The 26,661-nt window shown below is 38.2% G+C and overlaps 1 pseudogene; it reads left to right on the plus strand.

The window, feature by feature from the left end:
• Positions 1-3,607: 3,607 nt before the first annotated feature.
• Positions 3,608-8,069, plus strand: LOC101010457 (annotated as a pseudogene).
• Positions 8,070-26,661: the final 18,592 nt, after the last annotated feature.

Here is a 26,661-nt window from a genome sequence, read left to right on the forward strand (position 1 = left end):
CTCTTAGATTTATCCTTTTGAAGCTATTTTCTAAATTCTGTAAGCATGCTTCATTGTTTTTTATTCTTTTTTCTTTTATGTCCTCTGACTGTTTATTTTTTAATAGCCTGTCTTCAAGCTCACTAATTCTTTCTTCTGCTTGATGACATCTGCTATTAAGAGACTTTGATGTATTCTTCAGTATGCCAACTGCATTTTTCAGCTTCAGAATTTCCGCTTGATTATTTTAAATTATTTCATTCTCTTTGTTAAATTTATCTGATAGAATTTGTCTGAATTCCTTCTCTGTCTTTTTGTGAATCTCTTTTTAATTTCCTCAGTCCAGCTATTTTGAATGCTCTGTCTGAAAGGTCACATCTCTCTGTTTCTCCAGGATTGGTCCCTGGTGCTTTATTTAGTTCATTTGGTGAGGTCATATTTTCCTGGATAGCGTTGATGCTGTCAGATGTTCTTTGGTGTCTGGGCATTGAAGAACTCAGTATTTATTGTAGTCTTCACTGTCTGGGAATATTTGTACCTGTCCTTCTTGGGAAGGCTTTCCAGATATTTCAAAGGGCTTAGGTTTTATGATCTAAGCTGTATCTGATTTAGGAGTTACCTCAAGCCCAGTAACACTGTGGTTCTTGCAGACTCATAGAAGTACTGCCTTGATGGTCTTGGACAAGATCCAGGAGCATTCTCTGGATTACCAGGCAGAGGCTCTTGTTCTCTTTCCTTAATTTCTACCAAACAAACATAGTCTCTATGTCCAAGCCACCTAAAGTTGGAGTAACACAAGCACCTCTGCGGCCACCACTACTGTGACTGCACTGGGTGAGACCTGAAGTTAGCACAGCACTGGGCCTCGCCCAAGGCCTACTGTAACCACTCCCTGGCTACTGCCTATGTTCACTCGACGCCCTGGGGCTACACAATCAGCCAGTGGCAAAGCCAACCAGGCCTGTGTCCTTTTCTTCAGGGTGGCAAGGTCCCCTAGGCCCCACGTGGGTCCAGAGTTGCAGTCTGGTAGTTCAGGGACTAGAGTCAAAAATCTTAGAAGTCTGCCTGGTGTTCTATTGTACTGTGGCAGAGCTGGTACTCAAACCACAAGATGCAGTCCTTCCCATACTTTCTCCCCTTTCCAAAGGCAGAGGAGCTTCACCCCATAGCCACCACCACCCCAGGCCACAAGCAGTACTGACAGACTATCTCCAACGTTCCCTTAAAGCCCAAGGGCTCTAAGTCAGCTTGTGGTGAATGCTACCTTGCCTGGGACTTACCCTTCAGGGCAGTGAGCTCCTCTGTGGTCCAGGGAAGGTCCAGAAATGCCATCCAAGAGTCAAGTGCTGGAATCAGGGATCCCAAGAGACCATTTGGTGCTCTACCCCCCTGTGGCAGTGCTTGTACCTAAGGTGCAAGACTTTACTTTTCCCTCTGCTTTTCTCAAGCACGAGTTTTGACCCATAGCCATCCAAGCTAGTAAGATGATGAGTTTCACCTGAAGTCAGAAAGTCTCAGAGACTCACCCAAGGCCCAAGACATAGTACCTGTGTATCACTAATGGTCATTCAGGGCTCAAAGGCTCTTCAGTTAGCGAGTAATGAATACTGCCAGGACTGGGTCCTCTCCTTTAAGGCGGTGGGTTCCCTTTTGGCCCAAGGTATGTCTAGAAATGTCTGGGACCTAGGGCCTAGAACAAGGGCCTCTTGACTCTGGCCATTGCTCTATCCTGCTGTGGCTGAACTGATATCCACATTGCAAGACAAAATCCTCCCCGCTCTGTCCTCTCCTCTCCTTCAAGTGGAAGAAAGGGGTCTCTTTTGGAGAGACTTGTACAACCTAGGGTTAAGGGAGAGCTGGTGGTGTCTGGCTCAGGGAGTGCTAGCATTACTCTACCCTGTGCAGCCCTGCCCCAGCTGGTGTCTCAGTATGTACAGCACCCACCCAGTCCACTGTTCTGGGCCTAGTTCAGCACTAGGACTTGCCTAAAAGTTGCCTAGACTGCCTTTCAAGTTTATTTGGAGATGTAGAGCATTGTAGCCCTTGGTGTCAAGGTTTGCAGGAACTCAGGTTTCAACTGTTGGGATCAGCAATTCCCCTCTGGCTGGGGCTGGTTTAAATGCTCCCTTTGTGGATGGACATCAGCTAAGTTTGATGTGATATTCCTTTCTGCTCTAACAGAACGGCAATGAGTTCAATGCCTCACAATTGCTGTATTCTCCTCCCTCAGCACTGAGAGATGCTCCCCACACCACACTGCCAGTTTCTGTGGGTAGGGAGGAAGGCATTGGGATTCAGGACTGTTTTTTCTATTTCTTCAGTGTCTCTTTCAGCAATAAAGTTAAAACCAGGTACTGAGTTGCTCACCTGATTTTTGATTCTTCTGAAGATTTTTTTTTCTGTGTAGATAGGTGTTAATTTGGTGTCATTGCAGGATAGCGGGACAATCGTTAGAGCCTTCTATTCTGCCATCTTGCTCCACCTTCCCACATATATAATTGTTATACTTCCTTAATGAATCAGCAGTTTATTATTATGGAATATTTTTCTTTATATCTGATAATACTCTTTGCGTTGAAGTCTGTTTTTTTCTGGTATTAAAATAGGCACCCCATATTGCCTAAGTTTATTGAATGCATGCTATAATTTTTTCCATTATTTTCTTTCAATCAATCTGTATTTTCTTAACAAAAAGTTTTTCTCTTGTAGACAGGATATAATGGGGCCATACATTTTTATCCAGACTGAAAATCTATATATTTTAATATGGCTTAAGCCCAACTTAATTAATAACTATATTTGTTATAAATAGATTACTTCTCCCCATTAAAAGATGGAAATTCTTAGCCCAGATTTTAAAAATCAAGACCCAACTATAACTTGCTATTTCTTTTCTGTTTGTCTCACCTGTATTTTTGTTCCTGCCTTCCTTATTTTCTGTCTTCTTTTGGGTTAACTGATGTTGTTATAAAATATTCCTTTGAATTCCTCTGTTGGCATTTTAAATACACATTTTTTACATTTTTTTAGTGTATGCCGTAGGGTTTACAACATTTATTATTAAGTACCACAATCTACTTACAGTTAATTTTATAATGCTTCTAATAAAGTGCAAGAATTTTGAAAAATAAGACTTCTGTTTATTTGCCCCTGTCCTTTTTGCTATTGTTGTCATATATATCATTTCTACAAATATTTCCTCAATCATATAGTTTTGGTCACTGTCACATAGCTTTCAAAAAAAGTTAATTAAGGGCCAGGCATGATGGATCACACCTGTAATCCCAGCACTTTGGGAGGCCGAGGCGAGAGTATCATCTGAGGTCAGGAGTTCAAGACCAGCCTGGGCAACATGGCGAAGCCCTGTCTCTACTAAAAATACAAAAAATTAGCTGGGCATAGTGGCAGTTGCCTGTAATCCCAGCTGCTTGGGAGGCCGAGGCAGGAGAATCGCTTGAACCCGGGAAGCGGAGGTTGCAGTGAGCTGAGATTGTACTACTGCACTCCAGCCTGGGCAACAAGAGTGAAACTCTGTCTCAAAAAATAATAATACTAATAATTAATTAATTGAATACAATTTTTTATTTAACCACATATTTACTAAGCATTGGTGAAAAGGACTGGAAATATGGGGACCGAAACACAGATCCTGAACTCTGTAATCTACCCTTTTTCTTTTCTTTTTTTCATTTCTAAGGCTAGTCAAGTGAAGCAATAGGGGTAGAAAAAGAACAAAGAAATCTGTAACTGGTTGTGATCAATTAGTTGTAAACATTACTGTACTTGGGTGAGCCTCACTACCCTTCTTGTCATCCCATGCAGAAACACAGTTTCTCTCTCTCTGTTTCATGCTTCCATTTTTATTCCATCTTAGTGAAGACTTTGTCAATGAGAAGCAAAAAGTAGATTCTGAAATGTTTTATTTCTATTTCTTTAAATATTCAGTGCATTCTGTCTAAATGAAAAAATATATGTCATATTATTGTTCTTGCTTAACTTTGCTGATTCTTCCCCTGACCATATTTTGTGATCTGAAATCCAAACTCTCTGTCTTGTTATTATCCATTAACTGGTCCCTGCCTCACTGATATGCCTTTCTGCTTTAGCCAGACTGCACTACTTGTCATTTTCTCCGAATTCATCCTTCAGTTTCCGGCACTCTGGTTCTCCCTCTGTAGAGAAAGCATCTTAATCTGTTAGACTATCTGGCAAAAAGCACCTGTGAACATTCAGTTCAAGCATCATCTGCACCTATAAGCCTTCTGGTTCACCACCTGCCTCCCAGATAGGAAAATTCCTACCTTCCACTGGGCCTCCAGCATGTCCTGGTCTTTGTTCTCTTAACAATTAAATGCACTTATTTGTTTACCCGATCTTTGTGAGCATTTTTAGATCATAGAACATACTCTTTCCTCTTTTTATTCCATGTTTCTAGCACAGTGCTGGCACTGGAAGATACTGAATGAACAAATGACTGATTGGCTGCACGTATGAAGGAAGGAAGGAAGGAAGAAAGGAAGGAAGGAAGGAAGGAAGGAAGGAATATAAAAGCTTGTATATATTAAATAGTAGTGGATAATTTTAAGGTGATAAATATTTTAATAAGGAAGCAACATCTTAAACGGGATAAGTTAAATTGAGATAAAAATGTAGGGATTATCATGAAAATGGAGTAAGAATTGACCAAAGATCCTGAGATTTCTAAATATAAACTGAACCCTATGTACATATTTTTCTTATTTTTCTTAGGAAATATAGATTAGCATGTAATCTATAGATGATCAGCACAGAATTTCCACAGACAGTTGACCAAGCAGAAGAGGCCAGAATGAGAGAGTTCAAGGGAAGGAATATCTTCTCTAGACACATAACATGCAAATGTGCTTAATCATTTCAGAAACTGGTAGAGAAAGATTTAAATTCCTAAAAAATGTAAGTCCAAGACAGAGGGAAAACAAAATAGTCTTTTAGAAATCAGTGTTTTAATGATGAATAATTTTGACCAATTAAAGTTTAGACTAATTGCTATGGTGATTTTGGAAAAGAATGAAGCTAATGAGTTTCTGAATGTCAACTGCAATTTTTGAGTACTTTTAATTTGCAATCTTTTTATCTAATGGACAAAGCACTGAAGACTCCCTCTAAATGTATTCAAACTGCATTTTGGTTTTTACAGCTGTATTTTAGTATAGGAATTATATTTTACTATAATATCCACTCCGTTTTTTGGAAGTAAAGTCTTAGAAGGTCTCCTTTAGGAGCGTCAAATCATACGATCTCTCAGATTCCAAAAATAACTGTGCTCCACATTGCACAGGATAAGAATCTGGCCTGATATACTAATCCTACAATCTAGAGGAGAATAGTTGACCGATGGCTCGACCTAGCAAGTCATTCAGATAACTCTGCTAGGAGCATTGGCCCAGACTTTTTTTTTAACATAAATTTTTGATTCATATCAATTTTCACTGAAAGAAACTTTGAGGAGAATGCCTAAAGATTCTGAATTCACTATAGTTTAAATGTCTGTCTCAGGTAGATAGAAGGCAATTCTTTTATTTCTTCGTTTTTGCAGAGGCAAGTAGGCAAAATAATAATAGTGATATTTTGTCTTTTCCTTCTTGCTTTTCTAGATATTAATTACTATAAATGTAAAAGTATAGCACAACTACCTATATGTAAATCTACTTCTGTCTAGACATTTACCTGAAGATCAATAGTTAGAAATCCATACAAATGATGTGCATACATAAATAATTAGTGTTCATCCTCACACTTTAGGATTTTTGCAGTTCATTTGTTAGTATTGATGTCTACAGAGAAAGGAGTGAAATGACACTACAAAGTCTAATGCACCAATCACATGAGCCCAATCATACATGGGAGAGAAGTAACAAGCTGATTCTCCTCGTTTTCCTGCCTGCATTTTCCCTTCTTGATTTTTTTAGTACCAAGGTAATACTTGATATTGGAGGGAAATGCACCAAAATATAAACATGAAAAGGAAAAAAAAAAAAAAAAGGGCATCAAAACAAGGGTGACTTTCTGTGTCTGCATTTCAGATTCACCCTGCCAATTATTTCAGGCCCAGGAAACTCAGAGACACAAAGTTCGCCTACTTCTACATTATTTTCCCTTTAGTTGTCAGGATGTCAGACAGCATGAAAATAAACACTATATATATATATATATATATATATATGTGCAATATTTTATTTAGTTAATGTTTTATTTGTTCAACATTTGCTAAATCAAACTGCTGTAGAAAAATACTTGCCTTGTGATTTCACTTTCTTTCTCTACCCTGCAGCTGAAAGACTAACGAGAAATACTACTAGTTCTGAGGCTTTTAGTTAACATAGTTTGGTGGACTGGTTTAAGAGCTTTGACCTTTTCCTGCCTAGCCCAGGGGTGCTGATCTATGAAATCAACTGTGCTTAAGATATATACATACACAATACAATTAGTTTAGCTGAGTGCTAGAGCGCATTAAATTTAACAAATGATATGTAGATAATGGTCCATATTATATACAGATCTATTAAGATCAATTATATCTAATTGTCTGTCTTTTACTATAAAGATTCATGTACTTTTTCCTCCATCAGTATCTGAGGGGAATACACAAGTTTTAAGGAAGAAACAGTAGCCCTTTCCAGTAATAGCTGGTCATCAGAGCAACAGTACACTGAAGTGATACCTCTGAAATTTCTCAACATAGCAGCTCAGTATATAGAAAAATATTCAAAACATTTTTCCGTACACATTTAAAGAATTTTTAAATACTATACCACGAGTATCTGAATGATAATTTTATATTTTAGAAACAGAAGAACTTTAAAGATTTTACAGGCAAGCCTCTTCCTTTGACATAAGAGAAACAAGGCTCTGAGAGATGAAATGACCTGTCCAAGGTCAAACCTTGAGCTCCTGAAGGAGCCAGAAATAGAAAACAAAGACTTCTGGTATGAGATGGATTCATCAGGCTAACTCCTGTTGAGACGTCAGAATGTTTTCATTGTCTTTTCAAAATCTTACTTTATTCCCAGCAGTTTATGTTTATAAAAGCAGTCTTTAATGGATTATTTCCTCACCAACTCTCTGAAATACAAACTTTTATTTTCAAACTGCAGGATTTTCTTTTCGATAAAAAAGGTACTTTCTGTTGAAGATTTACGGGTTTTGCACGTTATGAAAGAGTAACTTCGCCCTTAGGCGTCCCGTGTCCACCGATTCCTCATCTCTGGTAGCCGCATCGTTGGTTGGAGTCAGAAAAATAGCTACAAACTTCCTAGTACATGAGAAGATCTGGCTCGACAAATTCAAATATGAAGATGCAGAAAGGAAATTCTAGAGCAGATGAATGGGCCTGTGGCCAGCACCTCCCGCCAGAGCTCGGCCTCAGGGCCTCCGGCGGCTCCAGTGGAGACCACAGCGAGCTCTTCCTTCAGATCGCCAGCCTGAAAGTGGAGAACCAGAGCCTGTGCGGCGTGGTGCAGGAGCTGCAGAGGGCCATCTGCAAGCTGGAGGCCCGGCTGAACGTGCTGGAGAAGACAGAAGAGCTCGCCCGGCCACGGTCCACAGCCCCGCAGACCCAGCACATGTCTCCCATGCACCAAGTGGAGCTCTCCCCGGCCCCCACTACACCCCAGGCCAGGCAGCAGAGGATAACGAGAATGATGACATTGATCTGTTGGCAGCGACAATAAGGAGGAAGACAAAGAGGCAAGGCGGCTGTGGGAGGAGCGGCTGCGGCAGTACACCAAGAAGGCAAAGAATCCCTCGCGGGTGGCCAAGTCCTCCATCCTGCTGGACATCAAGCGTTGGGACGATGAGACGGACATGACCCAGGTGGAGGCATGTGTGCGCTCCATTCAAGCTGGATGGCCTGGTGAGCCGGGCCTCCAAGCTGGTGCCCTTGGGCTACGGTATCCGGAAGCTGCATATTCAGTGTGTGGTGGAGGACAAGGTGGGGACAGACTTGCTGGAGGAGGAGATCACCAAGTTTGAGGAGCATGTGCAGAGTGTGGACATCGCAGCTTACAACAAGATCTGAACCCTGAATGTGTGTGTGAGGCCCTACCATGATTAAAAACAGACCGGCAAAAAAAAAAAAAAAAAAAAAAAGGAAAAGAAAAAGAAAAGCAAAGCAAAGAAAGAATAACTTCGAATTCGGAAATTTATTTTAGAAACTTAGAAATACTTGTTGACTTATATGTCACTTGAAACTTAATTTGCCATTCAAGATGTTCATTCATCAAGGATTTAGGAGCACTTCATTAATTTCAGAAGTTTAGCCAAGTGCAATGTGTAATCCCAGCACTTTGAGAGGCTGAGGTGGGTGGATCACTTGAGCCCAGGAGTTAAGAGACCAGCCTGGGCAACTTGGACCCTCTCTCTACTAAAAATAGAAAAGATCTAGCCAGGTGTGGTGGCTGCACCTGTAGTCCCAATTACTTGGGAGGTTGAGGTGGGAGGATGACTTGAGCTGGGAGGTGAAGGTTGCAGTGAGTGAGCTGAGATCGTTCCACTGCACTCCGGCTTAGGTGACAGAGGGAGACCCTGCCTCAAAAAAAAAAAAAAAGAAAAGAAAACCAAAAAACCAAAGTTTACATTCACAAATGAAACATTGGTGTCTGTTTTTTCCTCCTCTCCTTTTAAAGTCCAGTTGATATTTGGTAACAAGTAGAAGATTAAAAACTTAGTTGGGGGAACAGATCTTTTGAAAATAAGAAAGCAAATGACTATTCTTATTCTTCAGGTGTTTTTATAAAAGATTTAGAGAAGGAGTCCGAAATATATATTTCTGTCAACTGACTGGGGCTCACTGGCTTGATTTGCGCAGTAGTGTTCTTTTTTTTTTTTTTTTTTTAAAAAAAAAAAAAAAGAAGAAGAAGAAGAAGAAGAAGTTCACATCTTTTTTTTTTTTTTTCTTTGAGACGGAGTCTCGCTCTGTTGCCCAACCTGCAGTGCAGTGGCGCGATCTCGGCTCACTGCAAGCTCTGCCTCCCGGGTTCACGCCATTCTCCTGCCTCAGCCTCCTGAGTAGCTGGGACTACAGGCGCCCGCCAACATGCCCAGCTAACTTTTTGTATTTTTAGTAGAGATGGGGTTTCACCGTGTTAGCCAGGATGGCCTCGATCTCCTGACCTCGTGATCCGCCCGTCTCGGCCTCCCAAAGTGCTGGGATTACAGGCGTGAGCCACCGCGCCCGGCCACATCTTAACAAATACTTTTAGTTTAATTTTGGAAGAGTATTTTGTTGATTATGTAGGACACTTTGTCTAGTGATTTATCAGACACTAAGCAAATAATGCAAGTTAATTCAGAATATTGTCTGACACATTTTAGTGCTACAAAATTTAAAATTTGATATTTTAAAATGCATTTATAGGTGCAAATGCCTTACAATGTACTGAGAGTCTGCAATGAATCTAATAAACACTATAGATTTAAAGATTAAACCATAGGAGATCAGCAAGGCCATCAAAAGGCCCTCAGTTAATAAATATATTAATTGATCTTCCTGTATGGCCCAATTTAATTGGTATTCTCTCTGTTATAGAGTAAGCAGTGAGTTACACACACACACACACACACACACAAACTAGCCTGGTGTTCTCTATTGAGATATATGCACAAGTGATTGATGTAAACTGAATAATTGTCAGCCCCTTCCCTATGTAGAGTGTCTCTAGCCATTGTTCAGTGCCAGTAGCTGCTCTCCATGGGATACAGCTTTGTATGGAAACCTCTAGTCTAACAGTTATCATGATGCTTTTTATCATGATCACAAAGCATTTAATTGCACAGAGCAATGTAGAAAACAGAGTCTAGGTCAAGACAGATCATAATCTAAGACAGTACTGATGTGGGAAACAGAACATATGCAAGCAACAAAATAATAAGCAACGAATCATTATAAAGATAAAACTTAGTAGTTTCATTGTATTCCTGTTCAGGGTAAATGCATTTTGGACAACTCACCTTTGATTGCTAAATGCTTCATAGGGGCATCAGGTGATATCATTTCCTCACTGAACTGTAATTACTCCAGAGATTACACTTTCTTCGCACTCCATCATTGGAAAAAGAGGTGTGATGGAATGGAGAATATACTAAAAAATAAGGAAATACAAGAGTTCTTTCTGTACATGAACAGTACACATACACAGCTAATTACCAAAGAACTTCTCCCCCTTTATACAGTAAGGATGACTATAATCAACAAGCATTTCTTGATTTCTTTAAAGAGCTAACTAAAAATATAAGAACAAAAATCTTTTGGAAAAGGACAGATAAGACAAAGAAATATATACTCAAGGAAACAGTAATAGCAATGATGATACTAATAATAAACAACCTTTCCTTTTAAATTTTACCGTGATGCCCAACTTCTCATGTTTTTGTAAAAATCCTTTGGCACTTACCAACAAATCTGTGTTCCAAGAAGAAAATAATAATCTGGGCAATTTTCAGGTATTTGTATATTACTATGACAATAGGTTATCAAAGAGAGAGGAAACTAGGTAGGAATTTAACTTTTTTCTTGGGATGTTTTCTGAAAAAGACTAATATATTTTAGTACTTAAAGCCCAGAATGACAGAGTCAAACAAAATATATCAATATGAAAACTAGTAAACATTCTAAAGGGTATTATTCTGTGATAGTGAACACCTTAGATTTGTGTGTGTGTGTTTGTGTGTGTGCTACTTAAGAGGAAACAAAATAATTGTGATTATCAAATGAAAAGTTTGCCCTGATATAAGGATTGTAACAGTTATAAGCTGCTAAGTTTTGCTCAAATTAGCCTCAATTCTGCTTTAGCGCAACATAGGGTTTGCTAAAAATCTCTGTGCAATGCAAAAGAACGCAATAAAAATCATAGGCCTTGGAGGATAATACTCAAAACATTTGTCAGTGGAACGTTTATAGAAAGAAGGAGCTAATACATGTTAGCATAGTTTTACATTCATTAAATGATTAAAAAATACATAAATACTGCAAGAAATATGGCACTTTATCTTGAAAACCACCTGAAGTTTGTTTGTGGAAGAGTTGCAGCTTGTATTAATAATAGTGAAGCGGTGGAAATGGACAAGAAGTTGTAATAGTAGATGTGCATGGGCTGGGCCACTGATTGTCCTTGTGAGGTGTGTGTGTATGTTGTGTGTTCTTATGAGACTCAGTTCAACTGTGAATGGTTTCTTGCATTCACCTGGTTGGTCGAGCAGATGAAGTAGTGCACAAATAAATGCAAATTTTGCCTTACGCTAAATTTGTTTCCTAATATATTAATTGCATTGAAACAGATTCCCATTTTAAAAATCATTAGAGCAGAACTGACTGTCTTATGTTGGTTGTATTCAAAGTTTTATTGGTATTTACCAGAATATAGTAAGAAAATAATTTATCTGAGGCTCAGTTGTTTGACCAGACAAAATCTCAAATAGTAAGTAAATGAAAGTAAATGGGCCAGTCAAACCCATATGTAAACTACAGTATAATAGTGCAAATAAGCATCAGACCAGTGGTTTCTAAACTTCAGCATGATCAGAATCAATGGCAGTGTTCATTAAAACACAGATTTTCCCCATCCCCAGAGTTTCTGTTTCAATATTTGCATTTCTAAACATTTCCAGGAGATGCTGATGCTGCTGGCCTGGGAGAAGGAGCCACTGATTAGAACTGATTGAGAACCACTTGGTTAGACCATACTAACTACTGCTGAAAGCAGTTTATGACACTGTCTCAGACTCACACAAGCAAGAAAATAAGTTTTCATCATGGTTACCAATGAGAATGTGATTTTCTCTTCAAAATGATCCCAATAACCTTCCTCCAACTTTCTCTGCTCCATTGCTAGTAGTAAAACAGACAACAAAAAAATAAAGACAAATTTAATATTTAGGATCAGTGAAATGTGGTGGGCACTTTGATTACCTCCAAACAAGTCTTTGTCACTGTTCATTGTATAGAAACTGTGTATTTGTTGGAAGCGTTGACCTCTTCCAAGGGTGCACCTTGATTAGAATAAATCAGGTTAATCTCATTTACCCCAAGCATCCATGATTGATTCCTTCAGAGAAATATTTAGAACTTCAATTCAATGGCTTGAGTAGCAATTCTCTCTTTCTTTTCTATAAACCTGAATGGAGAAACAGGTCACTTCAGAAGTTGCTGGCAGCCGTTTTATAACCATAGAACAAGCCAGACTTAGGGCAAAGCTACAACTGCAAAACCAGAGCCAAAAGAATAGCAGGGACGTAGAGCCAGATTCTTCATTGATCAAAAGCTGAAGCCGGTAATACCACGAAAACTTTAATCATTTTCACTTTTTAAGCCAATTTGAGTTGGGTTCTCTGTTGCTTTAACCAAAAACAAAACAAAGAGAAAACAAACTCCTACTTAAAAAGGCAGAGATAAAGCCAAGAAGAGATGAGAGCTAATAAATAAATCAAGCGACAAGCATATTGGAGGGATCCACAGTCTCCATAGAAATCTATTGATAAGCTTTCTACTTAAAGTGAACTTTAGCTATTTGTAGATGCAAGGACTAACCAAGATCTTGCTAATAAGAGTTCTGAAACCAAGTATCAGCAGTTCCAGGTAGTAAAGCCTGGATAAGCCACCAAAGGGATCAAAAGACTCAAAACTGTGAGGCTGCAAAGCATTTAGAACAATTACATATGAAAACTAATCCCATAACCCCCTAGTAAGACCTCTAGTATCTATACAGAGAATGAATGTAGTCTCTATTCCTAAGTGCAGTTAGTCATTCTTTTTTTTTTTTTTTTTTAAGATGGAGCCTCACTCTGTTACCCAGGCTGGAGTGCTGTGGTACAATCTCGGCTCACTACAATCTCCACCTCCCAGGTTCAAGTGATTCTCATGCCTCAGCCTCCTGAGTAGCTGGGAATATAGGTGTATGCCACCACGCCTGATTAACTTTTGTATTTTTTAGTAGAGACAGGGTTTCTTCATGTTAGCCAGGCTGGTCTCAAACTCCTGGCCTCAAGTGATCTGCCTGCCTTGACCCCTGAAAGTACCAGGATTATAGGTGTGAGCCACCACGCCCAGCCCAGTTAGTTATTCTTAATGTCTTTTGGTCAACTTCATAAAGCCTCAAGTACAAGAATCTTTCTAACCTATTATCACACACAGACACCTGGACTGAGCATATCCTACCTATCACAATGGAGATTTGGGACAAAGAGTGGACAAAACTAGTCAGACACTTAACTTCCTCCCAACTTTCAAAATCCCACCTTAACCAGAGTTACTTTTGACTGAATGTGCTCTATTCTCACCAATAGAAAACAAACAAAAAGCAGAGTCATGGGAAGTAAAAGACTTTTCAAAAACATAGATTTGATTTGTCAGTTTGCCTACCAGAAGAGAAACTCTTTCGCTGTCATTTGGTCTCAGTGCAAATTAAACCTGGTTAACCAAATGCTAAGTAGAAAGAGCATGATCTTGGGAGTGAGATAAAACTGAATTTGAAACCCCATCTCTGTTATTTGCCTTTCAGCAAATATTATCTTTCTTGAGTAGCAGATTGCTCATCTGCAAAATGGGGATAATATATAATTTATAGAGAGTTTTTGTGTGACAATTAAAAAAGATAGCATGCGGAAAGCACCTCAGTGCCTGCTACATAATACATTCACAATATATGAAAATTTCCTATCTGTCCCTTACCCTAACTACCTCAATGACCCCCTAGAACAAAATACAAAAAGCTACATTTAGGCTATATTTAGGTCAGGCTTTTGGTGGAAGAAGACACTCTGAATCCTATTGGCCATAGGAGCTTTGCAGTCATTCCTGTATTGGAGGAGTTGTCATCTTGAGAGTATCCCAAGCAGTACTGAGCAGAGCACCCTTCACTGAGAATCCCCTGGCAAAGAAAACCATAATAATAGCTGGGACAAGGTTCAGGTATATACAAAAGGAATAGCAATGAGTTCTCTAGAAAGCAGATTCCTATACAAAGTGTTTCCTATTAACAAAAAGGCAGAAGCTTTTGATAGGCCACTTGAGCCCGTTGATTTCTGACAAACAGCTTTCACATTTGGCAGCAGGACATGAAACCTGAGGGCAGAGTGTGTCCATGAAAAGTAAGTCATCAAACAATGAAGCTGCAGGAAAATTATATGGCATTCTAGGACTCATTTATCAGCACTGTCTCCTGGAATACTTCTACGAGGCTGTTGAAATTGTGGTCCAATTTACTCCTGCTTGCCAAATAGTAATAATCACAAACTGCTGAGTTTAAGAAAAGGGAGACCTTAACAGCTTTCGCATATACCATTCCTGCTGTCTTTTATGTAATAAAACCCTCACTATTGAAAGCTCTATCTGTCAAAAATAATGTACATTTCCAGCTCTATATTTACAAGGTATGTATTAATGGAGGGGTGCTAGAGCTCTGTTTTGTTTTGTTTTTCTAGTTGTTTTAACCTTATTTTGGAGGCTGAAATGTACTTTTTAAAACCTTGTCTGAATGACGGGTTGACTTAAGAAAATTGTAGAAAATACTCTGAAAAGCAGAATGGGTCAGGTAATAGTTTTATGATTTTACTGCCTGCCACTGCCACCTCATTGTTCAAACAGTATACCTGGGTATTATTTAGAATATATAATGTTATGAGAAAAATTAACTTCATGGGAAATTAATTTCTAAAGCATTAAAAAATCTTTATTATATTTACAATAAATTTTTAAAATTCCATTCACCTATAAGAATAGAGAAAGATTAAAGAAAATATTTGTGTTCAGCACCCACAGTTGATTTTTCTAATGAACATAGTTGGATTTTCAGTTGGATTTACCAACTAGATAAATCTGGGCAGATAATGCAACAATTCTACATCATCAGGTATGAAGATTAGAGAGGAATCAGTAATCACCACACAGATCATTTTGAAGAACAAATAAAATAATAAATATAAAAATACTTTCCAAATTTAAAAGTACTAAGGTAGTTTTGGAATTTTTGAATATTCTAAACTCAAGCATTAGCTCTGCTACTTACACCAGTGGGATCTAGAGAAGTAATTTACTCTGTCTAAACCCATGTTCTGCATCTGCACACTACAAAAAAACAATAATAACGCCTATCTTATGTATCTTACAAGTTACTGTGAAATTCCAACAAAATTGTATTCTCTAAAAGAGCATTGTCAGCTGTAAAATCTTATAAAATCCTGAATGAATAGTCATTCTTGTTATTATGAAATACGCTTTGAAAAAGCCCTGGGGCCAGGCACGGTGGCTCATGCCTGTAATCCCAGCACTTTGAGAGGCCAAGGCAGGTGGATCACCTGAGATCAGGAATTCAAGACCGGCCTGACCAACATGGTGAAACCATGTCTCTACTAAAAATACAAAAATTAGCTGGACATGGTGGCAGGCACCTGTAATCCCAGTTACTCAGGAGGTCGAGGCAAGAGAATGACTTGAGCCCGAGAGGTGGAGGTTGCAGTGAACCAAGATGGTGCCATTGGACTCCAACCTGGGTGACAAGAGCAAAACTCCATAAAAAGAGAGAGAGAGAAAGAGAGAGAGAGAGAGAGAAATAAAGATAAAGAAAGAAAGAGAGAGAAAGAGGGAAGGACAGAGAGGAAGAGAGAAAGAGAGAAACAGAGAGAGGGAGAGAGAGAGAGAAAGAACCCTCTCAATTACAGTAACACAAATTCTTGATAGAGAGACACTTCAGTTATATGTACTGTATTATAAACTCTGTGAAGTTAGGGATTCAGACTTTTGCTTATTGATGCACCTTTAATTCTTAGAACAATGTCTGATACAAAGCAGATATTCAATGAATATTTGTTCAATAAATGATAGTGTAAATATATAGAAAATATATTGAAGTTGATATGTTAATAGTGACAGGTTGGAAAAAGGGATAATGATCTGAATGTTACTGAGAAATCAACTGACAAGGAGAGAGGAATTTTTCTGGAGGGCAAGAAAATAATTTGAGAGAAGGCTGTGGATTTTTATTCCATGATTTACATTGGGAAAGAATAGACATAATACACTTCCCTAGGGGCCAAGTAATACATTGGTTTTCTTACACATATGTGAGACAGGAAACTAACCAATGAAAATAAACTAGAAGCAAGCATTCAGCAAATGAGATCATCTCAAGAAAGAATATGTGATGCGCTTGCTCATGTTGCTACCCACTGGCCCTATACCCTACATCTTCCTCTGCCTCAACACCTAAAGTTCACTTAAGTAATCATTGTTCATACTAATTATTGAATTCTCAAAGAAAAGGTAAATTATATTCAGTTTTGTCATTATTAATACAGAAAAGCATGGCATAAAATGTTTTCTAAATACTCCCTGCAAAAAAGAATCATTTCTTTTCTTTTCTTTTCTTTTTTTTTTTTTTTTTTTGAGACGGAGTCTCGCTCTGTCACCCAGGCTCGAGTGCAGTGGCCGGATCTCAGCTCACTGCAAGCTCCGCTTCCCAGGTTCACGCCATTCTCCTGCCTCAGCCTCCCGAGTAGCTGGGACTACAGGTGCCCGCCACCTCGCCCGGCTAGTTTTTTTTTTTGTATTTTTTTTTTAGTGGAGACGGGGTTTCACCGGGTTAGCCAGGATGGTCTCGATCTCCTGACCTCGTGATCCGCCCGTCTCGGCCTCCCAAAGTGCTGGGATTACAGGCTTGAGCCACCACGCCCGGCCTTTTTTTTTTTTTAAAGATTGGACCTTGCTCTGTTGCCCAGGCTGGATTACAGTGGCATGACCATAGCTTACCACAGCCTCCAATTCCGAGGCTAGAGCAATCCTCCTGCCTCAGTTTCCTGAGTATCTGTGACTACAGGAATGAGCCACTGTGCCTGGGTACTTTTTGTTTTTATTCTTTTATTTTTTGTAGACACAAGGTCTCACTACGTTGCCCAGGCTGGTCTCAAATTCCTAGGCTCAAGTGATCCTCCCATCTTAGCCTCCCAAAGTGCTGAGATTACAGGCATGAGCCGCTGTGCCCAGCCAAATCATTACTTTTTAAACTTGTGACAATTACGTCTCCTTTCTTTCAAACATTTTAGTTAAGCATCTATTATATGTTAGGAAATGTATACAATTCAAAGAAGAAATAAATATTCTCCATATTGTAATGGACTTTCAGTGAGAAAGATTAAACCTCTTTTTCAAAATTATTTTATCCAGTTCATCTGTATTTCTAGACCACCAATACTTGTATATCAGGTTCACTTCCTGTAAAACTAAAAACAACCAAGTTGTATTCATGAATTCTTTTCCAGTAGCTTCCAGTGAACATTTTAACCAAAATATTATAACTTTTCATTTACTTTTCTTTTTCCCCAACAACTACACTGTGAGTTTATTAGAAAATAACCATATGCTTTGTTTGACTTTGTTTCTTGAATATGTAGCATGGTTTCTGGTTATAGACATTAAATAAATGCGGAAGAAAGGAAGGAAGTGATGAGGGAAGGGAAGAAGAAAGGAAGAAAAGAAATAAGGGAGCAAGGAAGGTGGGAAAGAAGGGAGGGAGGGAGATCAAATCCATGCAAATATATGTCACAGTCTACCCAAAATGACCACATGAACTGAATCTGGAGAATTTTTAATAGAACTAAATAAATTGACTTCAAACTTCACTAGAGATGTAAGAGCATACAAAAGGAAAAGAAACGAGGCAATGGAGGTAAGTTTTGAACTGGGAATTGGATCATGTCTATCTCTATGCTCAAGTTAACCTCATGTATTTTCTGTCACAGCCTACTGAGCTGGACAGAGTCTACATTCCTAACACAAGTCATAGCCAGGAGAACTCAGATTTCCATTGCCAAACCAAAGCAGAACCCTGTGGTTGTTACCTCAGTAGCACAAGCAGGAGGTAGGCAGCGCTAAACCATCCTCTCTTTGTGTTTACCTTTTGGCCTGAACTATCTGGATAACTGGCTTAACCTTTCATTTTGCCTAGAATGTGAAGAACTGGTAGGACTGTAAATAGAAATGTGCCCAGTGTTAACCCACAGGGCCAGTCTCTTTATTATAACTCACCTCCACGTTCTAAATAAACAATAACCACTAGATTATGACTGGGAAAAGTTCTGCCGAAATTACATGCCTGCTGCTTCCAGACTTGAGAAACAGAAACTCAAAAGTGATTTACAGGAAAACAAAAGCACAAATAAAAAAATGTAGCCTAGTGCAGTCCTACAGAGCAGGTTTTACTGGTGTCGCTGCAATCTTACTACTACATTATGTTAGTGCTCTGAGGTTCTGCACCAAGGGCATGCCCCTCTGGAACTGGGGTGACTTCTCTCCACCGTCCTGTCCCAAGGGAGCATTTGACATTAATATCTGTTAGGACAGCTGGAAAGACATCATTTTCCAAAATGAACTTTTGTTATTAAAAGTTATGATTGTGCCTTCAGTACAGCTCGGCATGTGGTGTGTCAGCTTTGCTGTGCATGATTTTCCTATTACTATTCCAGGAAAGCTCCCTGTCAGGTGACTGCCTGCAGGGTAGGAAAAAAAAAAGTGTAAAAGGAGCATTCTAACTTATAGCCCAGAAGATTAAAATAAGAAGACGAAGGAAAGATTAAAAAAAGAAAACAGCAAGAAAAACCTGAGATCCCATGTCTTCCTGCCCCTTAGGAAAGGGTAATGTCCACCTGATTGTGTGGCTTAGTTTACATATGCAACACTTATTTTAAAGCCCACATGAAAATAAATTGCTGTGCTGACGAGTTGATGGGTGCAGCACACCAACATGGCACAAGTATACATATGTAACAAACCTGCACATTATGCACATGTACCCTAGAACTTCAAGTATTATAATAATAATAATAATAATAATAAAGAAAATAAATTGCTGCACCCAAAGAAAATTTAAATGTACTTAAAATGTGGATGCTTATTGCCAAATTGCACTCCAAAAAAATGCTTTACTTTTATGACCCCTTCAGTCTTCACCAAACTGCATGTGAGTCATCCTCCACACTGGCTGGTGTGCATCTCTGGAATGCTCTTTCTGCCCCCACCACCCTCTCCTGGCCACACCCTTTGTCTCCCTAAAGACTTAGCTTAAAAGGTCATTACTCAGAGAGACCTTCCTTGAACTTTCTGCTTGAAATATCTTTCTGCCCTCCTGGGGATCCCTATGTGATTTCTTCATCAAAATTATTACATATTGTAACTACTTAATTTATTTCCTTGCTTCCCTCTATTTCCTTCAGTAAAATTTAACCTCCCAAGAGAAACATATCTTCTGTCTTGTTAATCGTTGCCTTTTCAATACCTACCTCACTGCTTGACACATATTAAGTGACTGAATTATTTTGTTGAATGAATGAACGATATGCACTAGTGTTAAACAGAATAGAGTTCATTTATGGGCCTTGCCATTTATATTAGTCCATTTTCACACTGCTGATAAAGGCATACCCGAGACAGGGTGATTTATAAAGAAAAAGAGGCTTAATGGACTCACAGTTCCACATGGCTGGAAAGACCTCACAGTCATGGCCAAAGGTGAAAGGCACGTTTTACATGGCAGCAGACAAGAGAGAAAATAAGAGCCAAGCAAAACAGGAAAACCCCTATAAAACAATCAGGTCTCCTAAGACTTATTCACTACCACAAGAACAGTATAGGGAAACCACCCCCATGATCTAATTATCTCCTACCAGGTCCCTCCCACAACATGTGGAATTAAGGGAGCTACAATTCAAGATGAGATTTGGGTTGGGACACAGCCAAATGATATCACCCTTTGTTTACTGCATTATCTCGAGAGAGTTATTTACATCCCTCAATTATTTTGTGTTCTTTCATTTGTAAAGTTATAGTATTTCTAACCACATAGAGATTCTGTGAGCATTAGATGAAATAACGTTAAAAAGCATTATGTCTAACAAAAAAGAATTGACAATAGCAATCTATGATTATTATTGCCTAAACCAGGAAGAGGGCAGGAGGATGAAGTGCATGAGTGAATCCATCTAGGTTCTTGCTGGGACTTGTATATGGGAAGTGAGGCAACTTGAGTTATTGATTGCCAGTTTCTTGGAAGCAGAAGACCACCACCTACCCAGCCATGATTTGCCTATAGAAAGAAGAAATTGCTGAGGATACTTCTCCCTGAAGATATTTAAGGGATAAGATTTCCATAAATTATCTTTATTTAACTCTTTCTGAATCCTGTAGTGTCTTCTTTCTGTAGCATGTGCCTGCAAGGAAGCAACTATAAAACAGTCATGAAAGGAATAAGCATTTGTGCCCAACTCCATCCTACCACCACTTTTCCTCCCATCGCTACATAGCTAGAGAAGTGTAAAGGTTGGGAGAAAAATTCTGAAGCAGAGTAATGAGTTGCTCTATTGTCTTTAGGAAGAGAGCCAAGAAATCTGATGGAGGCTCATATTTGACTCAGGGATATAATTACTCCATTGGAAAATGTAGAGAATTAAAAAAAAAATTAAACCTAAAACTTTCTTTTTTTTTTTTGAGAAACAGTCTCCCTCTGTCACCCAGGTTGGAGTGTAGTGGTGCGATATCAGCTCACTGCAGCCTCCACCTCCCAGGCTCAAGTGATCCTCCTGCCTCAGTCTCCCTCCAAGTAGCTGGGACTATAGGCACGTGCCACCACATCCATTAATTTTTGTATTTTTAGTAGAGGCGGGGTTTCATCATATTGGCCAGGCCGATCTCAAACTCCTGACCTCAAATGATTCAACCACCTCGGCCTCCCAAAGTGCTAGGATTATAGGCATGAGCCACTGTGCCCAGCCAAAAACTTTTAATTTATATGTAAACTACCATCATATAATTAAAGAATCTTTTGGTGATGAATTCCATTATAAATCATCTAAGCAGAAATTAAAAGTGTCACAAGAAGAATGTAAATTTTATTTTAATTTTGAAAAGGTATGCTCATTATCATTTAGTAACCAAAATAAAGTTAACACAAATTTTTAATTTTTATTTAGCAAAACTTTTAAAATAGACCATTTTTATTGAAATTGTCCAGGAATTTGCTTAATTTTCCACTGTTGTTCTGTGGAGCTCTTATCAAACTATGGGGGGTAAGCTCTATTTCATATTCTACTCACAGGTCTACAAGGTTCTTGATAGAACTCAGATAATTAAATGACATACTAAGGTCAATATTTCCACTGACAGTAGCTCTGGGTCTGCCTGAATATCCAAAGTATTTGGAGGTGGGGGTAGGCAGTGTTTGCACAGTTCTTTATGGACAGAGTACTTTGATTTTCCTTGAAGAGGCTTCTCTTATAGTCCAAGGAGTCAACTTTCGGCTTCTACTAAGGGGCCTCTCAGTCATAACATATCCAACACTCCTTTTTTATTATACTTATTTTGTTACACTCCTTTTATGACCCTGAGATAAAACGGATGATTAATGCAACCTACCAACACACATAATTTCAAGAAAGGAAGCAAGGAAGGAGGAAAGGAGGGAGGGAGGATGCCCTAACTATACAATTTTAGAGCCGTAACAGGAAAATAATTTAAAATAATTTACATTTCATCATGTAAGGACTTGTGTACACCAGAAGATGTAAAAAAGTTTCAAATGCATGTGCCTACAGGAAATGAATAAGATATAATTTGTGACAAGTGAGGTGAACTCATTTTGTAGAAGCCTAGGAAAATGAAACAGCAAACATGGGCATGAACACTAGAACAACAACTGGTGTTAGAAAAAATATATTATAGGCTGAATAATGCCCCTACCAAAAAATATCCACACTCTAATCCTTGGAACATGTGAATATATTACGTTACCTGGTAAAGATAATTTAAGGTTGCACAGGTGGAATTAAGATTATTAATTGGCTGACCTTAAAAAGAAAGATTCTTCTGGATTGTCTGGGTGGGCTCCATGTAATCATGAGGGTCATTAAAAGTTGAAGAAAGACTCAGAGCCAGAGAAAGAAAAACGTGGAGAGAGAAGCCAGGTGAGAGTGCTGCAGATGAGAGAGGGGGACGGCTCACCTTTGCTGGCTTTGTGGATGGAGGAGGCCACGCATTAAGGAATGCTGGCAGCCTCTAGAGGAAACACAGGAAACAGATGCATCCCTAGAGCCTCTGGAAAGGAACAGTGTCCTGTCCAAACCTTGATTTTAGCCCAGTGAGACCTGTGTTGGACTTCTAACCTGTAGAACTATCAGGTAATAAATGTGTGTTGTTTTAAGCCAAGTTTGTGAAGATTTGTTACAGCAGCAATAAAAAAAAAAATTGATGCAATAAGTAAAACAGACTAGTATTAATTCTATGAGAAAAGAAAGAGGGACATAACCTTAATTGAAGTACGGATGATAAGTCAAGACAAATGACAAATTAACATAAGGGAGGAAAAGAAAATATAATACCCTCACAAATGAGCTGAGCTTTATAAAGTCAAAATATTTCCTTACATCACTGCATGGAATGAGACAGTAACGTATCATGACAGAAGGCACAGCTCATCTCTGGAAAGCCTACTATATGTCAAAGCATATATTAGGCTTTGGTGCTTAAATCTTGAAGTATATCTAATGAAGATGGGGAATAAAGGACGAATTAAGAGGAAATATAAAATACACAAACAGCCCACCTATAAAATAAGAATCTATAGAGAAATTGTAAAATTATCCTCCAGGACATTTATCTGAGTCAGTTTGAAGAAGATTGTCAACCCCAAATTATAGAAATAATTTCACTGTGCTCTGTGCACAGCAGATTAATTTATCAATGGATTCCAGAATAAATAAAAAATGCATAAGTTAAAAAATATGAAATATTTTTAAGGTTAACTTTACTAGTGAGATGTAATAGCATCCCTGACCTTGCTGTTTCACTGTTAATTTAATGATATTCTAAATCTGTTAAAAATGAGCCACAAATCTCCTATTTAATATATTTATATGTAACAGCTACAAATGTAGACCAACCAAGTGACTTGTTGAGATGACTCAAATACCAGCGCCAGAACTAGGGTAAACCTAGGAAGGAAGCTCCTGGGACAAAAATATGTAAAGAGGTATTTACATGATTCCACAGGTGGTTGATTCCTTGAATTTTGCACTTTGTTGCCTCACTTGCCTCACCTTAATTCACGTACTGTTAACATAGTTAATGTGACATTGTGATGTCATTTTCCAAAATGGTGAAACACTCTTTATAAAATTTGAAACAAAACATGCTTTATTTGCACTGAAGCTACAAGCCTAGAAAATTCTTGAAATGTTCTTAATTTCTAGTAATATATTGTTTTTGTTACCAAGTTCTAACTTAATTGTCTTGTGAAAGAGCATGGCTTTTTAAGGGCCTATTATATGCTTTCTGGGTCTTCAATAGAACAATGTGTATTATGCAATTGTGGTATGCAGAATTCTATGCGTGTTGATTAAGTCAACTCTGTTGAGTTTATTTGCATCTCTTTTATATACTGGCTTTTATTTTCTTCACTTTGACCAACTAAAAATTAAAGGGGTGTATTAAAATTTCTCATTTTGATGTTGGATTTATCAGTTTATTTCTATAGCATTTTTATAGACTTTTGCTTCATATAATTGTAAACTATTGCATTAAGTATAAGCATGTTTTAAAAGCCTATATCATTGTGGAGTGCTCCTCTCTATCTCTAATGATTCAATGTTATTTTATCTGGTCCCAACATACCTACACCTGCTTTTCTTAATCGACATTATGTCTAAACTTTGATTGTTATTATGTTTTAGCTGAGCCTTTTTCTATCTTATTACAGCCTACTTCCAGCAATATTTTACCACTTCACATATAACACTCTTATGCTCTTATATCTCCATGTGTTCCCTCTCCACCTTTATGCAATTGATGACATGCATTTTAATTATGGCTAAGTTATAAATCCCCCAAAAGCATTGTATAACTTTTTAAACCATCAATTATCTTTTGAAGAAATTTTGATGAGAAGAAAACTTATTTTATAGGTACCTACAGTGTTATTTGTGGTTTTCTTCATTCTTGTGCCTAGATAATCTGAAAAATCTGTATTTTCACATTATTTTTGAAATATATTATTGATAATCATAGAACACCTGGTGCACACGTTTGTTTTTTCCCATAATTCTTTAGAGATGCTACTCTACTATCCTCTCAGATTTGCCAATGCAAAGTCTCCTAGCATCCTTATCTTTGTTTCTCAGTTGTAATATCTATTTTTTTTTGCTCTGATTTCTTTTAAGATTTTCTCTTTATCACTTACTTTAAGCAAGTTGATTATACGTAGGTTTATGCCTTTTTTTTTTTTTTTTTTTTGAGATAGAGTCTTACTCTGTCATCCAGGCTCGAGTGCAGTGGCACGATGTTGGCTCACTGCAACCTCCACCTCCCGGGTTCGAGGAATTCTCCTGCCTCAGCCTTCCGAGTAGCAGGGATTACAGCTGCCACCAGTCCCTGCTAATTTTTGTATTTTAGTAGAGATGAGGTTTCACCGTGTTTGTGAGGCTGGTCTCAAACTCCTGACCTCAAATGATCCACCCTCCTCGTCCTCCCAAAGTACTGGAATTGCAGGTGTGAGCCACTGTGCCCTGCCAGTTTATGTCTCTTATACTTCAAGTTCATTGCTTTTCTTTGAGCTTGTGGGTTTACAGCTTTCATCAGATTTGGGAAATTTTTGGCCATTATTTCTTCAACCATTTCTCTGCTCCTGCTCCTTCAGAGACTACAATTACATGTGCATTAGAAAACTTGAAATTGTCTCAGAGCTAACTAGCACATGGTTCATTTTCTTTTTAAGTCTTTTTTTTCTACTTCTTTCATTTTGGATAATTTATATTGCTAAGCCTATAAATTCCTAAACTTTTGGTTTTTTCTTCAGTGCTTGGTCTGCTGTTAATACCACTTAGTGTGTTTTTCATCTCTGACACTGTAGTTTTCATCCCTAAAAGTTCCATTTGGTTCTCTTACATCTTCCAATTCTCTTAATATCATGTTCAATCTTCTGCTATTTTTAGCATGTAGAGTTTAAGTATTTTAATATTCTTGTCTGGTAATTACTACATCTTTATCCATTCTGATTGGTTTATCAGTTCTGATTGATCAATTTTGATGAACTGATTTTTTTTTTTTGAAGTGGAGTCTCACTCTGTTGCCCAGGCTGGAGTGCAGTGGCGCGATCTTGGCTCACTGCAAGTTCCGCCTCCCGGGTTCACGCTATTAGATGCCAGGAGTTGTTAATTGCACCTTGTTGGATGTTGAATATTTTGTATTCTGAAAGTATCATGAGCTTTTTCTGAGATGCAATTAAGTTACTTGAAACAGTTTGACCATTTGGTGTCCTGTTTTTAAGACTTATTAAGCAAGAACAGCACCATGTTTGGTCTAGGGTTAATTATTCCCCACTGCCAAGACAAGATCCCTTACCCAAAGCCCTGTGAATTGTGTGGTTTACCAGCCTGCCTCGTGGGGAACAAGCACTTCCCCCCATTCTGGGTGAGTGCTGAGTCCTGTTCCCTTTCATCATTTTGGGTAGTTGATAATTGATCCCTCAATTATGATTGAGATTTTTTTCTTCAAATACATGCACTGATCGGTAATTTGCTGAATATTAAAGGGCAATTTTTCTGTAGTTGTCCAGTTTTATCTGTGTGTGGCTATCTCTCCTTTGGTGCTTGAGTTGCCATGTTAACCTTAGCTGCATTCCTCTTCCTGGATTCTTAGCTTCATCTCCTTCACTCAGGAAGTCCACTGGTCTCCATTTGCGTTTCCCCTTCTGATGGCCTGGAAATTCTCTTGAGGAAAATCAGAGGTCTCACCTCATTTGTTTCCTGTCTACCAGGGATCACGGTTCTGTGTTGTTTGATGCCAATGCCTTGAAAACTGTTCTTTCCTATATTTATCCGGTTTTTCAGTTGTTTCAGATATAAGGGTAAATCTGTTTCTACTGCTCCATGTTGGGCACAAGTGAAGTCCACATACTTTTTAAACAATACGTATCTGGCTTTTGTTAATACTCAGTTTTTCAATAATGAACTTTACAATAGCAAATCTAGTCTATTTACATTAATCATTATTACTGGTATATTTGGACATGTTTCTCCAACCTTAACTTATTTTTTGGTTATGTTTACTTTTTCTATCTCTTTTTAATGCTTTCTCCTAAAAAAAAAAAAAAGTTACTCCCTATTAAGGCAAGAAATTGGCAAATTCTTAAGTTCCTTAGTTCTCCACAAAAATCTCCATGACTTTTTTTCCTAGACTTTTAATTCTGGATTATTATTAATATTTTTCCTCTTTTTATTTGACTTTAAATAAAGGGCCAAGACAAGAACAAACTTTGCCAATCTATTCAATCACCTTTTATTCAAATATCTTTTGCAGCATCTCTTGAATTTTCCTTTCCTCTAACTTTATCCAAAACTGTTGTCTATGTGAGTCTCCGCATGGCAAACCTGTTAAGGCTTTCCATGCTTCCGAATATTTTTATTATGCTGACATCTTTGAAGACAATTTGGCTTGATAGGAAATTCTATATTTTAAATTATTTTCCTTCAGAACTTATAAAATATCCCTTCATTATCTTCTTGCGTATAGTATTTACTGTTGAAAAACCTAATGTCTGTCTTACTTTAGATTCTTTGTTGGTCTTCTGACCTGGAAACCTTTATATGTATATATGGTATGAATTTGGCTATTCA

This window comes from Papio anubis, chromosome 6 (genome assembly GCF_008728515.1).
Source record: "Papio anubis isolate 15944 chromosome 6, Panubis1.0, whole genome shotgun sequence".
NCBI classification, from domain to species: Eukaryota; Metazoa; Chordata; class Mammalia; order Primates; family Cercopithecidae; genus Papio; species Papio anubis.